The sequence below is a fragment of the Myotis daubentonii genome, chromosome 1, assembly GCF_963259705.1.
Source record: "Myotis daubentonii chromosome 1, mMyoDau2.1, whole genome shotgun sequence".
NCBI classification, from domain to species: domain Eukaryota; kingdom Metazoa; phylum Chordata; class Mammalia; order Chiroptera; family Vespertilionidae; genus Myotis; species Myotis daubentonii.
The window spans coordinates 166577015-166590686 of NC_081840.1; the positions used below are offsets into that span (position 1 = coordinate 166577015).

General features: G+C 35.9%; 1 pseudogene; it reads left to right on the forward strand.

Moving 5' to 3' along the window:
- Nucleotides 1–3173, forward strand: part of LOC132238295 (acetyl-CoA acetyltransferase, cytosolic-like) — a 50278-nt pseudogene extending 47105 nt beyond the window's left edge.
- The last annotated feature ends 10499 nt before the right edge of the window (nt 3174–13672 follow it).

Here is a 13672-nt window from a genome sequence, read left to right on the forward strand (position 1 = left end):
TTCTCCAGCCAGGTTCTGTCTGAGATCTCCAGCCAGGTTCGGTCACCAGGTTCTAGTCAGGTTCTCCAGAAAAACCTCAAATACTCTCTTATATCCATTTTAAGAGTAGGATTGGCGCTTTCCGCTATTACCTGAGTCCTGATCTATCATCCCAGGGAGAGCTTGCCAATCCTGCACTTTCCCAGGGTAGAAAGGCTGCAGTGGGGTTAAGGATAAGGCTCCTTGGGCCTACCTTCTCCCATGCCATTACATTTACCTTTCCTTCCTCAGAAAAGCATGGACATACTTCTTGTATAAAACGTTCTGTCTGACTGGGAGTAACCTTAATTCCTCTGCTAGCAAGCATATATGTTAAAAGATCAATACAGAGTCTTTTTTCTTTAGACTCAGTATGGCACATCTTCTTAATCTAAAGATCAATACAGAGTCTTCTTTCTTTGGACTCAGTATGGCACATCTTCTCAATCTAAGTTCTGTACTATCCACCTTCTTACCCTACTTATCCTCTATAGGGGGGTCTGTAGCACCCTGGTGGAGTCCTATCCGTCCCGAGTGTGGGGGTTTTCAAGTGGGGGGGCTTACCTAAGGGAATCCTGTTCCAGGGATTCCCAAAGGTGTGGACGGAGTTGGCGAAGACTATCCACCCTCTTCCTACGGTGGAGTCCTATCCGTCCCGAGTGCGGGGCGCTTACCTAGGGGTCCCTGTTCGGGCGCCAGATGCCGGGGTCCAACCCCAGCGGGTCCAGGGGTCCCCAAAGGTGTAGACGGAGTCGGGGAAGAAGGAATGACACGGAGACAACGTTCAGTTGATCAGTAGCCTAGCCAGGATCTCCAGCCAAGTTCTGGTCTGGATCTCCAGAGAGGTTCTGCTCAGGTTCTCCAGTCAGGTTCAGTCACCAGGTTCTAGTCAGGCTCTCCTGCCAATCTCCGCAGTCAGGTTGAGTCCAGGATCCCTGCCATGCTCTCTCGCCAGGCTCCGCCTCCAGGCTCCGAGGCCAGTCCCTGTCCAGGATCCTCCGGCATGCTCTCACCAGCGAAGTTCTTCTGTCTCTAGAGAACATTCTGTGTAGGTTCTGTGCCTAGGCTCTGTCTCTCTTGGTCCTGTCTTCCAAGCCCTGTGTCCTTAGTTCTGTGTTCTGAGTTCTGTCTCATGAGCTCTGTCTTGTTACAACTGTATTTATACCAGTTGATTCAATCCTATCAATCTCTATTACAAAGGTTAGGGCGTTTCTTATCTCCATTCCAGGGAGTAAAGATTATGCAGCTTAAGCATGATTGTTTGTAGTTAAAGTGATTAATTACCCGCCTGGCACTTAGTTAAGGGGTTTTATTCCCTCCCTGACTTCAGGGAAAAATTCCTACCTGGGGAAACAACCTTTCTAGGAGACCTTGGTTAAAACACATAGTGCCAAGAAGGTGAGCAAACATTTTAAGAACAGTATGCCATATATGCCAGGTCCCTTGAAACAGCAAGCATGGACCGGCTCCCGGCAGTGGCTGTACTATTTCGCATTTCCATCAGCAATGAAAAGAAACAATGTGTTTCTTATTTCCACTTCTATTTAAGAGAGTAATGTAGGCACTATATTGAACAATAAGGATGGGGGGGGGGGAGTGTAGATAAAGATTGGTATGAAATGGATCCATAAAGATTAGAGCAAGAGGATGGATAGAATTTTAGAAAACTAAAACTATGTTGGATAAGGCTATCAGATATGTTTTAGAATTTAAAAACTAAAATCAGTAGTGCATTGGATCTGATGGAACATGGGAGATATTAGTGATAGATACATAAAAATGTAATAAAATGAAAATAATGTCAAAGGCTGATGTTTCTTGAAGATGACATAGAAAAAAGAATCTCTAGGCAAATATTAAAATTCATAAGAGAGCCCTAGCCAGTTTGGCTCAGTGGATAGAGTGTCGGCTTGCGGACTTGAACGGTCTCAGGTTTAATACTGTTCAAGGGCACGTGCCAGTGTTGCAGGCTTGATCCCCAGTAGGGGGAATATAGGAAGCAGCCAATCAATGGTTCTCTCTCATCATTGATATTTCTATCTCTCTCTCCCTCTTCCTTCCTCTCTGAAATAAATTTAAAAAAAAATTCATGAGACAACCTACAGTCCTAAGATCATTATACAAAAAGTGATTGCATTTCTATATACCTGCAGTAATTAAAAAATGTAAAATTATTTAAATGTTACTATGTTAGTAGCAATAAAATATGAGGTACATAGAAATAAATTTAACAAACGAAGTATAAATCTGTGGAAAGACATTACAATGACCTCAATAAATAGAGAACTCTACCATGATCATCAATAGAAAGCTTCTCAAGTTTGAATTCTCCCAACTTAATCTGTAAATCCAGTGACTTTAAAAAAAGAAAGATTTTTCAAAGAACTTGACAAGATTATTTAACATTTATTTGAAATAGTGAAAAAAATATAAGGCACTCCTAAGGAAGAACATTTGAGGAATTCCTGTACCGCATAATAAGATTTTATAGTGCAATAGTAATAAAATCATAGACACATGCATCAATAGAACAGAACACTTCAAAATAGATTTATATACACATGGAAATTTGATATAAAAGAGAGGTGGTCTTGAAGATTATTGGGAAAATATGGACTTTTTAAGACCTGTTATAGAAAAACATTGAGCATATATTTGTGAAAAAAGAAAATTGGATGTTTACAATATGCCATATGCAAATCTCAATTTGAGTAGTCTAAATATTTATTTTAGAAAGCATAATTTAAATATTTTAGAAGACTATATAGAGAAGCTATCTTTATAAGAATTTTTACTTTTAAACAACTTACAAAAAGCACATAAGGAAATCTGAGAGACCAAATATCTAACTTACAGGAGCTCCAGAAATAGAGAACAAAGCAAATTAAGATAAATTTTATCAAACAGTCCTAGCTAGTTTAGCTCAGTAGATGGAACTTCAGCCTGCAGACTTAAGGGTTCCATTATAGTCAAGGCAATGCAGGAGGCAACCATTCGATGTGTCTCTCACCTTGTTATTCTATCTGTCTCTCCCCCTCCCTTCTACTCTCTCTAAAAATCAATGGAAAAATATCCTCAGATGAGGATTTAAAAAATTATCAAACAATTAATGTGAAAAATTTCCCCAGATTTTTCTGCAGATTGAAAAGGCGTAACTAGGTCCTGGTACAATGAAAATAAAAGCAAACCAAAACTAATGTACAAAGAAACAAAAGCACATTATTTTGAAGTTTCCAGAACAACTGGAGTAATAATACCAACAAAATTCTTAAGGTAAATTTGGCTTCATCTTACCATTCCATGTCCATCCCCAAACCAGCTGCTAAGAGTTCTATGTTCTACTTTTACTCAGTCTTCCTTCCCTGTCATTCCTTTTGCTGCCATGTGGTTCAGGTCATTATCCTCACTTTTCTAGATTATCTCCATGACCTCCAAATTAATCTTTGCCAAAAATCCCTCTGCATTTTAATCTATCATTCTTATACACCCAGACATTCATATTATTTGTGCCCCAAAGGACTGCATGATTTTTTATGCTTCTTACACTTAGTACAATGTCCTCAACATGGATTTTAAGGATATGCATAAATACTCCCACCCTAATTTTTAAATTTCCCCCCACTATGCACAACCTGTTCTTTAGCTTTTTTGAGGGGAGGGGGGTGGTGTATAAATGAATATATCTTATAGTCATGGCCTCATTTCTCTGCTCATGCTGTACCATCCACATAGTGTCCTCGCCATACACCTTCTTGTGTAGAAATTCAGCCTGCAAGGCTCAGTTCAGATGTTGCATTGCCTCCTTTATGACTCCTTATTAAACCCTCAACATATGTTTAATAAGCATTTATCTCATTGGAGAGTCATATATACTTGAACACTTCACAACATTTGCCATTTTTTCCTTCTTTATATTATAACTATTTGTATGCTGTTCTCTTATAGCATTTAATTTTTACAGTATGGGTTGGGGCCAAGGTAGGTTTACATTTGTTCATGTGGAAAATAATACAATAATTAATGAATAATAACACAAGAATAAATCATGCTTTCCATACTCACAACTGTAACCTATTTTTGCCCACCCTTTATTTTGATTTTAAGCCCTTTGAAGAAGGTCTTTATTTTACATGTGTTTATATTCCAGCAGCTAGCTGTGTCTGGCACATGGGGAGCATTTGATGAACATTTGTTGTATTGAATTAAATTCTTAACTTTGTTCAATTAATGTATACATTTAACATAAAAAAGGAAGGTTTCATTAAAAATTCCAAATTATGTCCATAATAAAAGTTAACTTTATATGTATGAATTAATTACTCAAGCTTGATGGATTGAAACATCATGAAAATACCTGTGTACAAAAAAGATGTTATTATCTTTTCATTATCTTACTAAATATTAGCTTTAATGAAGTAAATCTCCTGAATAAATATTCTAATATTTTTTTATTAGATTTTAAATGTGGATAAATATATTCTCTTAGTTAATAAATCAGAAGAATTGCTGATATTAATTTAGGTTCTCAAGTCCCAATATGATAATTTGAAAATTTTATTCATTTCTATGTTATTATTTAAGGGTTGATCATACTTATTACAATGATTTGTTTTCCAGTGCTCTTTCTAATTACTGTTTCTTCTGAAATTTTAATTAGTGCAACTTACTAGAATATATTTTAATTGAATTTATTGGAATGACATTGGTTCACAAAACCATACAGGATTCAAGTGTACAACTTAACAAAACATCATGTTTGAGTTTAAACATTTTATTTAATCACAAAAAATAATTTCAAAACACTCAGGTGTTTTTCTAAATTTTTTTTATCAAAGGAATAGTATGCTTCAGGTGTTAATAAAAAGTATATATCTTAAACCTAAAAGTATATTTAAAAACAGTTCTTACTACTTGCAACAAATAATATTCTGGAAACCTTCATGTACATCCTATGAGAAAGCAAAACGGATCAGCTACCAACATGCTGACTGATGACATTCACAGGATTAATGAGAGGTTAGTTTATGCCTCTGAGAGAACCACGATATGGATATTGATACAAGAAGAGAAAACCAATTTGGTTGCAGTGAACCATGGCAGACTAGGGTATAGCATGTGCTTGAAAGAAATAAAAGGTACATTGTTCAGAATTCTATCCCCTTATCTCTTATTTCACATCATTTTTCATCTTCAAGTGTGATGATCTGTGGAAGAATCGGGCTATCCAAAAAGTGTACCATTTATTTATAACTAAAACATTTTCCAAGCTGCTAAAACTTCCTGTCCTTTTGTTTCAAAAATCTAGCAAGTCAACTTATGGGCTATCTCACATAGGGATAATATTATATCACTTGGTCTTCATTATTATCAGTATGTAAAGTAATCTCAGAGAAAATGGAACAGCAAATATTCACCCTTTTTTGTCACAGTTATAACCCTTTCTGTTATGTATTTAAGGTTTTTTTTTTCTGATTTAATTCCAAATTCCAGAGTTTGTTAGTGAAAATTGATTTGTAAGATATACATGTTACAATTTGACTTAAATTCGTTTTAAATATTCTGATAAATGGATCTGCTCTCTTTAGTTTTAAGTTTCTTTATTGTCATTCCTTAGTTGCATATTTATCATTTCATCAACTAAAACCAGTTTCTTCTGTCTTTGAACTATTTTTAATGCTGCCTATGGACAGCTTGCAGGGTTATTCTGTATGTTTCTGGTACTAAAGTATGCAGCTAAAATAAGTATTCCAAATACAGACTAAATATAATTGTATAGTGAGAAATTTCACCTCCTAGTTTTGATATGTGATGTCTTTTACTTATCCCAAAATAGTAATGCCTATTTTTTATACATTCTAATGTAAATCCAGAGAACTATTAATTTTCTTTTCAGTTGATCCCCTGCTGTCTTCATGCAAAACCGGATAAGAAAGCTGCATCATATTTTCTACTGTAAGTTCTCCTTTTAATAACTTGTTTGGTATTAGTTAAGAACATAATCATTATTAGTATTAATTTTTACATCATTTCATGGTATTACATCTGCTTTTCTTGTACTTGAGTCAGGAATATCATCTTAATTGATTCACTGTGTGTGTGTGTGCACATGCAATAGATGAATTATATAGACATGTATGTATTTTAACTATACATTACTAACATTACTATGGTGTTTATAGGCTAGGACACCTATAAGCAAACTATAGTCCATGGACCAGATCTGATCTGATTTTTGTTTTTGTAAATAAAGTTTTATTTAAACACAACTATAGTAATTTTTATATACATGGTCTGTTGTATGTTTGCGTACAAAGGAAGAGCTGAGTAATTGTGACCAAGACCTTATGATCCACAAAGGCTAACATATTTTCTACCTAGAATTTTTAGAACAAGTTTGCCAGTTCTGACTTAGAAATTGCTTATATTTTTAAGTGCTTAATACATATTTAATGCATAGATAATTAAAGTAACATATGAATGAATACATTTAATAATTTTTAGATTAAAATTACTGATTAAAGGGTTATTATTAGTGTTGCTTTCATTACTTTAAAATATAGTGTTTATACATTTTTAATATATAAGAATGCAAAGATGTTAATGAAATAAGTCATAATTTTCTTGCCAATATAATGGCTATTGATGTTTTTTAAAAAGCCAACCAGGAGGAACCAAGATGGCGGCATAGGTAAACACCCGTACTTGCTGCCTCTCACAACCACATCAAAATTACAACTAAAATACATAACAACTATCATCCAGAACCTTGGGAAAGCTGGCTGAGTGGAAGTTCTACAGCTAGAGAGGTAAAGAAGAAAGTGCATTGAGACTGGTAGGAGGTGCGGAGGCACAGAACTGGCTGGCACCCGGGTGTGCTGCTCTTTTAATCGGGAGGGAGATACAAACTCCCACTTGCTCTGAACTCCAGTTCTGGGTGAGACTTGGGGGGACCCAGACACATACAGGGAGAAACTGTATGTCTGGCACTGGGACAGGAACACAGGGCGGCTTTCTTTCAGATGGAGGCACACACAACAGTCATTGTTCCTGCACAGGGAACTCTCTGGTGCAGGGCTGACTGGCAGCCATTGCTGTTTTCTCTGCCCTGGTGATTCACTGAGACCCTACCCCACCCAGTTTACAACCCCACCCAAGCTGTGCACAGCAACTTTTGCATATGAATGGCCTGTCCTATCTCAGCCTAAAACCTGTCAAATAGGCAGCAGCTGGGTCAGGGAGCCCCAAAGCAATCAATCTGGCAGCAGCAGCCTGCCTTGCTACACAGCTGGGCCTCCTCTGGGCACTTCCAAACCTGATACAAAGAGGAGGAATCTGCAGATCTCTCTGTAGCTCCTGTTGGGCAACCCTAGGCAGTGGCTGACTTTGCACCTCCTTGGAGGTCCAAGGGCCAGTGTACCCAGTGGTCAGTGTGAGACCATACCAGATTACAACTATTCACATCCATAAGTGACACACTCAAGGGGCAGACTCAGTGAGCACCAAAGCCCCACTGAAGCAAGTCCTACACCATTAGTATGTCTCCTGCACAGCAGCATTTCCATGGTAGACATAGCTGGTCCTCACAGCCAATTGGCCTGGAGGTCAACTCCTCCCAGTGATACCAACAGCAATCAAGGCTTAACTACAACAGGACTGTACACACTGCCCACAAAGGGTTGTACCAAGAGTGTCCGCCTCAGGTGATTGGAGAGACTGAACCACTGGGCCTTATAGGACACCTAGCACAAAAGGCCACTCTATCAACTCAAGGAGACCTATCAGCTACACAATACATAGAAACAAACACGGGAAAGCAGCCAAAATTCAGAGACAAAGAAACATGTCACAAATGAAAGAAATGAATGAAAGCCAAATACTTGATATAGAGTTCAAAACCACAGTTATAGGGTTACTCAAGAATCTTCTAGAAACCCCAGAGGAACTTAGTGAGACCTTCAAGGATCTTAGTGTGAATGCCAAAAAAATGGAAACAGACCAGTCAGAAATTAAACATATACTAATGGAAATAAAGAATAATATATAGAAATGCAACAGTAGACTAGAGGATCCCAAGAATCAAGTCAAAGATTTGAAGTATGAGGAAGCAAAAAGCACCCATCCAGAAGAGCAAAAAGAAAAAAGAATCCACAAATATGAAGCTAGTGTAAGGAGCCTCTGGGACAACTTTCAGCATAACAACATCTGAATTATGGGGGTGCCAGAAGAAGAGAGAGAGCAAGATATTGAAAACCTATTTGAAGAAATAATGATAGAATATTTCCCCTACCTGGTGAAAGAAACAGAATTACAAGTCCAGGAAGTGCAGAGGACCCCAAACAAGAGGAATCCAAAGAGGACCAAATCAAGACACATCATAATTAAAATGCCAAGGGCAAAAGACAAAGAGAAAATCTTAAAAGCAGCAAGAGAAAAACAGTTCGTTACCTACAAGGGAGTACCCATATGACTGTCAGCTGATTTCTCAACAGAAACTATGCAGGCCAGAAGGGAGTAGCAAGAAATATTCAAAGTGATGAATAGCAAGAACCTACAACCAAGATTACTCTACCCAGAAAAGCTATCATTTAGAATTGAAGGTCAGATAAAGAGTTTCACAGACAAGAGAAAGCTAAAGGAGTTCATCACTACCAAACCAGTATTATATGAAATGCTGAAGGGTATTCTTTAATAAGAGGAAGAAGAAGAAGAAAGAGGTAAGGGTAAAAAATATGAGCAACAAAGTGGCAACAGATACATATTTATCAACAATTGAATCTAAAAATCAAACGAATAAAAAATCTGATGAACAGAACAAACTGGTGAATGTAATAGAATCAGGGGCATGGAAAGGGAATGGACTGACAGTTCTTGGGGGAAGGGGGTGTGGGGGGGAGCAGGAAGATATTGGACAAAGAGCTTACACCTATGCACCTTATCTGTAATAATCTGAACAATAAAGATTAAAAATAATAATAAAAAATAAAAACAAATAAATAAAAAGCCAACCAGTATGTAAACATAATTCAGAGTTAACTAGGTAATTATTAAATTAATTTTGTAATTCTTTTCAAAAATTAAAATCCATATATAATTACACACATACACAACACATGAGAGCATACCTTTCATTAATTTTTCACCTTTTTTTCTTTTGGAGGTTTTTTCATATTAGCACATACATAACTACTTCCTTTTCTTATCTGTATGGTATTCCTTAAGAGGAGGTCCTCTGTAATCATACTTCAAGGGCTTACATTCTACTCCTACCACTTCCTAGTTGTGGAACTTTGGGCAAGAGCTCCTTGTGTTTGTTTTCCATCTTTAAATAGGCATACTATCCCAATATTTTTGTGTGATTTGGATAAAATTATACAAATTAAATGCTAAGAAGATTGGGTATTCATTGAAAAGAGTGGGTATCAGTGATAGCTTTTATTTTTTATTTTTGCTCTTATGGTTGGACACCTGGCATTTTTGCTATTTCTGTTTTGCAAAAGAAATATTTTTAATAATATCTTGAAAAAATTTGATAGTTATATTTGTAAGGTAAGATCCAAGTTGTGGGTTTTCTATGTCAAAAGAGACATCCATTTCAATTTTCAAAAATATTGCCAAATTATTTTTCAGAAATGATGCTTCAATTTATATTCTTAACAATGGTATGAACTCTTTCCACCAAACCCTTGCCTATAGTAGATGTCATCAAACTTTTTAAATTTCTCAATTGGATTGGTGAAAATGATGCTTTTTAAAGGTCCTTATTATATTAAAGATGGAATACATTTTTCATATACTGTATTCATTGTTAGGTTATATTTTTTGGTCTATAAAATACTAATTTGTATTCTGTACCAATTTTTCACTAAGGTAGTTTACCTCTTGCTTAGTGGGCATACAAACCCTTTATAAATGAACCAAAATACTAATATGCTGTCATCTGTGAGATAAATAAGCTTTCTTAGAATAATGTAAATTTTTTAATGCATTTGTGGTATTTTTCCTGTACTGGAATATTTAATTTTATCAAATTTATCAAGCTTCTGGGGAACCTGTTCTTGAACTTATTCTGACCTTCCTAAACATTGAATGAATTCTAATGGCTGTGTGTATCAGTGAATTTACAGAAATACTTGAATCTAAATAAAAATGATTTTTATATTCTCATTCACTTTTTTGTAGTTTTAATCATTATTGTAATACTTAGAGAGGTGATCCTGAAATTTCTTTCTCAATTCAGGTTATAAAATGTATGATATTACTTATAACAATATGACATAAAAACAATGTTTATAAGAAATAAGCTAAAACCAGGTTCCCCAGAAGCTTGATAAATTTGATAAAAATTAATTTATAAAGGGTTCATATGCCCACTAAGAAAGAGATAAACTATCTTAGTGGAAAATTGGTATTTTGGTTAATTCCTAATATGTAATTCCTCAAGATCCTGAAGAGACTCTTAGAAAATGAACACCTACTGCATTTTATATTCTGCAATGTATTGGGTCTTGAGATATAGGAATAGAAGTGGGGGCTTAGGTTGATGTGGGAAGTATGAGACAAGCTTATGACATTTTAGTGCTGCCAAGACTGTTTCAGAAAATGCCTCCAATCGTTTCCAGATTTGAGAACGAAAAACTTGGGCTACTGACCTCCATCAAAAGCACCATAAGTTAAAAATAAGTCCTTAGTGTCAACATTAACAGACTGATGAATTTCAGAGGGAAGGTACAGGGGGCAATGGGGTGGAGAGTGATTAATCTATATGCATAGTCCATGGACACAGAAAATGGAGTGGTGAAGGCCTGGGAGGAGTGGGTGTACGGTGTAGGGGGTAAATGAGAAAAAACGAACAAAGGGGACATCTGTAATACTTTCAACAATAAAGATAAATACATTAATAAATACTTTTACCTAAAAAGAAAAAAAATACATAAAATAACATTTTAAAAAACACATGTATTACTATATCACACAAAAAAGTCCACAGGATTGGTAGCCACATTAATTCTTAATGTTGCATATATTATTGAGCATAGCTATGGAAGGAGTGTGTTTATATAATAATATGAAGGTTCTTATTACAGAATTTTGAAAAATTTGATTTTTTGGGGTAATTTCTTTATTATACTCTTTGTACTTCTTCAGTTTCCAAGAACTTTAAAGCCATGTATCAATGTAATATTGTTGATTATTGTCTTAAAAATAGCATAACACAAAGAAGCCTGTTTAAAAATAATATGACTAATTAGTTAGGCACTTAATTATAGACGGCACTGTTTCTTAACAAATTGTGTTTTAAATACTTTTCATAATATCTTAGCATATGAGGTATTTAGAGAAAGAGAGAGGGTGAAAGTAAATATATATATTTTTTATTTCACTCATCTACTTAAATGCGTTGTATAATAATATGTACTAATAATTCTGAAAGATACTATGGTGGCATTATAATGAATGAACTGTAAACCCAGCTCTCTAGGGACTGTATTTTACTAGCAAGGATAAAATAAATATTATCTATATGGCCACACCAATGTATCATATATGAGAGGGATGCAAAATCTCTATACTATCTGTTATAATTTTTGTTTTAATCTTCAACTGTAATTCTAAGAATTCATGTTTTAATCATCAAATGTAATTTACAAAATACATTTTGACTTAATTTTTTATTTGGTATGAGCTTTGAGCTGAAGTTTACTTTAGCGCATGTAAATTTCTAATTATTCCAGCATCAAGTGTTGAAATACTGTCCTTTCTCCACTAAACTGCCTTTTCACCTTTGACAAATTCAGTTCTGAGTCTATTTCTAGACCCACTAAATAGCTATTTCATTTTTTTTATCTTTTTGACTATGTGTAGTCAGTACCACTATCTTAATTAATTTAGCTTCATAGTAAGTTGTGAATCAAATAGTTCTCCAAATTTTTTTCACATAAAGTTGTTTTAGCTACTTAAAATTCTTTCAATCCCATATAAATATAAAAATCAGATTCTTAATTTATATTTTTTAAAAAACTTGCTTTTTTTGTTTATTGTGTTGAATTTATAGTTTTATTTGAAAAGAATTGCCATTTTAACAACATTGACTCTTTCAACCAATGAACATGTTATGACTCTCCACTATTTAGGCTTTCTTTATTTCTCTCAATAATGTTTTACTGAACATTTTATTCTACAGGTATTGAACATCTTTTGCCATGTTGTCTTTAAGTATTTAATATTACTTGATGCTATTGTAAATGGTATTTTTTAAAAATTTAATTTTTGATTGTTAATTACTCATGTATAGAAAGGCAATTAATTTTTGTATATTTATCTTGTATCCTGCAATTCTACTAAACTTACTTGTTGGTTCTAGTAGCTTTTCTTATAAATTTCACAAGTTTTTCTGTATACATAATGCCTTCTATGAATTAAGAAAGTTTAACTTCTTCCTTTGCATCTTCACAAATTTCATATGTTGGAACCCCAATCCTCAATTTGATGGTATTTGGAGATGAGGACTCTGGGAGGTAACTATTTCATGATCGTGGAACCCTTATGAATGAGACCGGTGCCCTTTTTAGGTGATGTAAGTATACAGTAAGAATGTGTTCCCTTGCAAACGAGGAAAAGGACTATCACCAAGAAACAAAAGGCCTTAATCTTAGACTTCCTAGTCTCCAGACCAATTAGCAATAAAGGTTTAAATCACCCAATCTAAGGTATTTTTGTTATAGCAGCTTGAACTAAGATACCTCTCATTTGTCTATGACCATACTATTACAATAATTATTTGCACTTGTTGAACTGCAGAATTAAATTTAAAAAGCTATCATTGAGTTAAATTGCAGTGTTCTGATAAGGTACTCAATATTTAGACTTTAGACTATAATTTATTCCAAATTATTAATGAAAGTAGGCTTAATACAGACTTAGATGAAACTATCATCTTTTTTAGTTAAGGATAAATTAATCTATGTTTGTATTACCCTATTTGCTTTAATTTTTTTTGCAGTGTTCTCTGAGCTAGTGGATTGCTTCAACTCTAATTTTATATAACTGTTTATTACTATACTAGAGGCCCGGTGCACAAAAATTTGTGCACTCAGGGGAGGGGGGTCCCTCAGCCCTGCCTGTCCCCTCTCGCAGTCTGGGACCCCTCGGGGGCTGACTACCTGCTGGCTTAGGCCTGCTCCCTGGGAGATTGGGCCTAAGATGGCAATCAGACATCCCTCTGGCAGCCCGGCAGCCCTCGGGGGATGTCCACTTGCCAGCAGGGAGCAGGCCTAAGCTGCAGTCAGACATTCTTAGCGCTGCTGAGGAGGCAGGAGAGGCTCCCACCACCACCGCTGTACTGGCAGCCATCAGCCTGGCTTGTGGCTGAGCAGAGCTCCCCCATGTGGAAGCGCACTGACCACCAGAGGGCAGCTCCTGCATTGAGAATCTGCCCCCTGGTGGTCAGTGTGTGTCATAGTGACCAGTCATTCCTAGTCTTTCTGCTGTTAGGGTCAGTTTGCATATAACCCTTTTATTATATAGGATAGAGGCCTGGTGCATGGGTGGGGGCCAGCTGGTTTGCCCTGAAGGGTGTCCCAGATCAGTGTGGGGGTCCCGCTGGGGTGCCTGGCCACCCTGGGTGAGGGGCTGATAGCTGTTTGCAGCTGGTCAT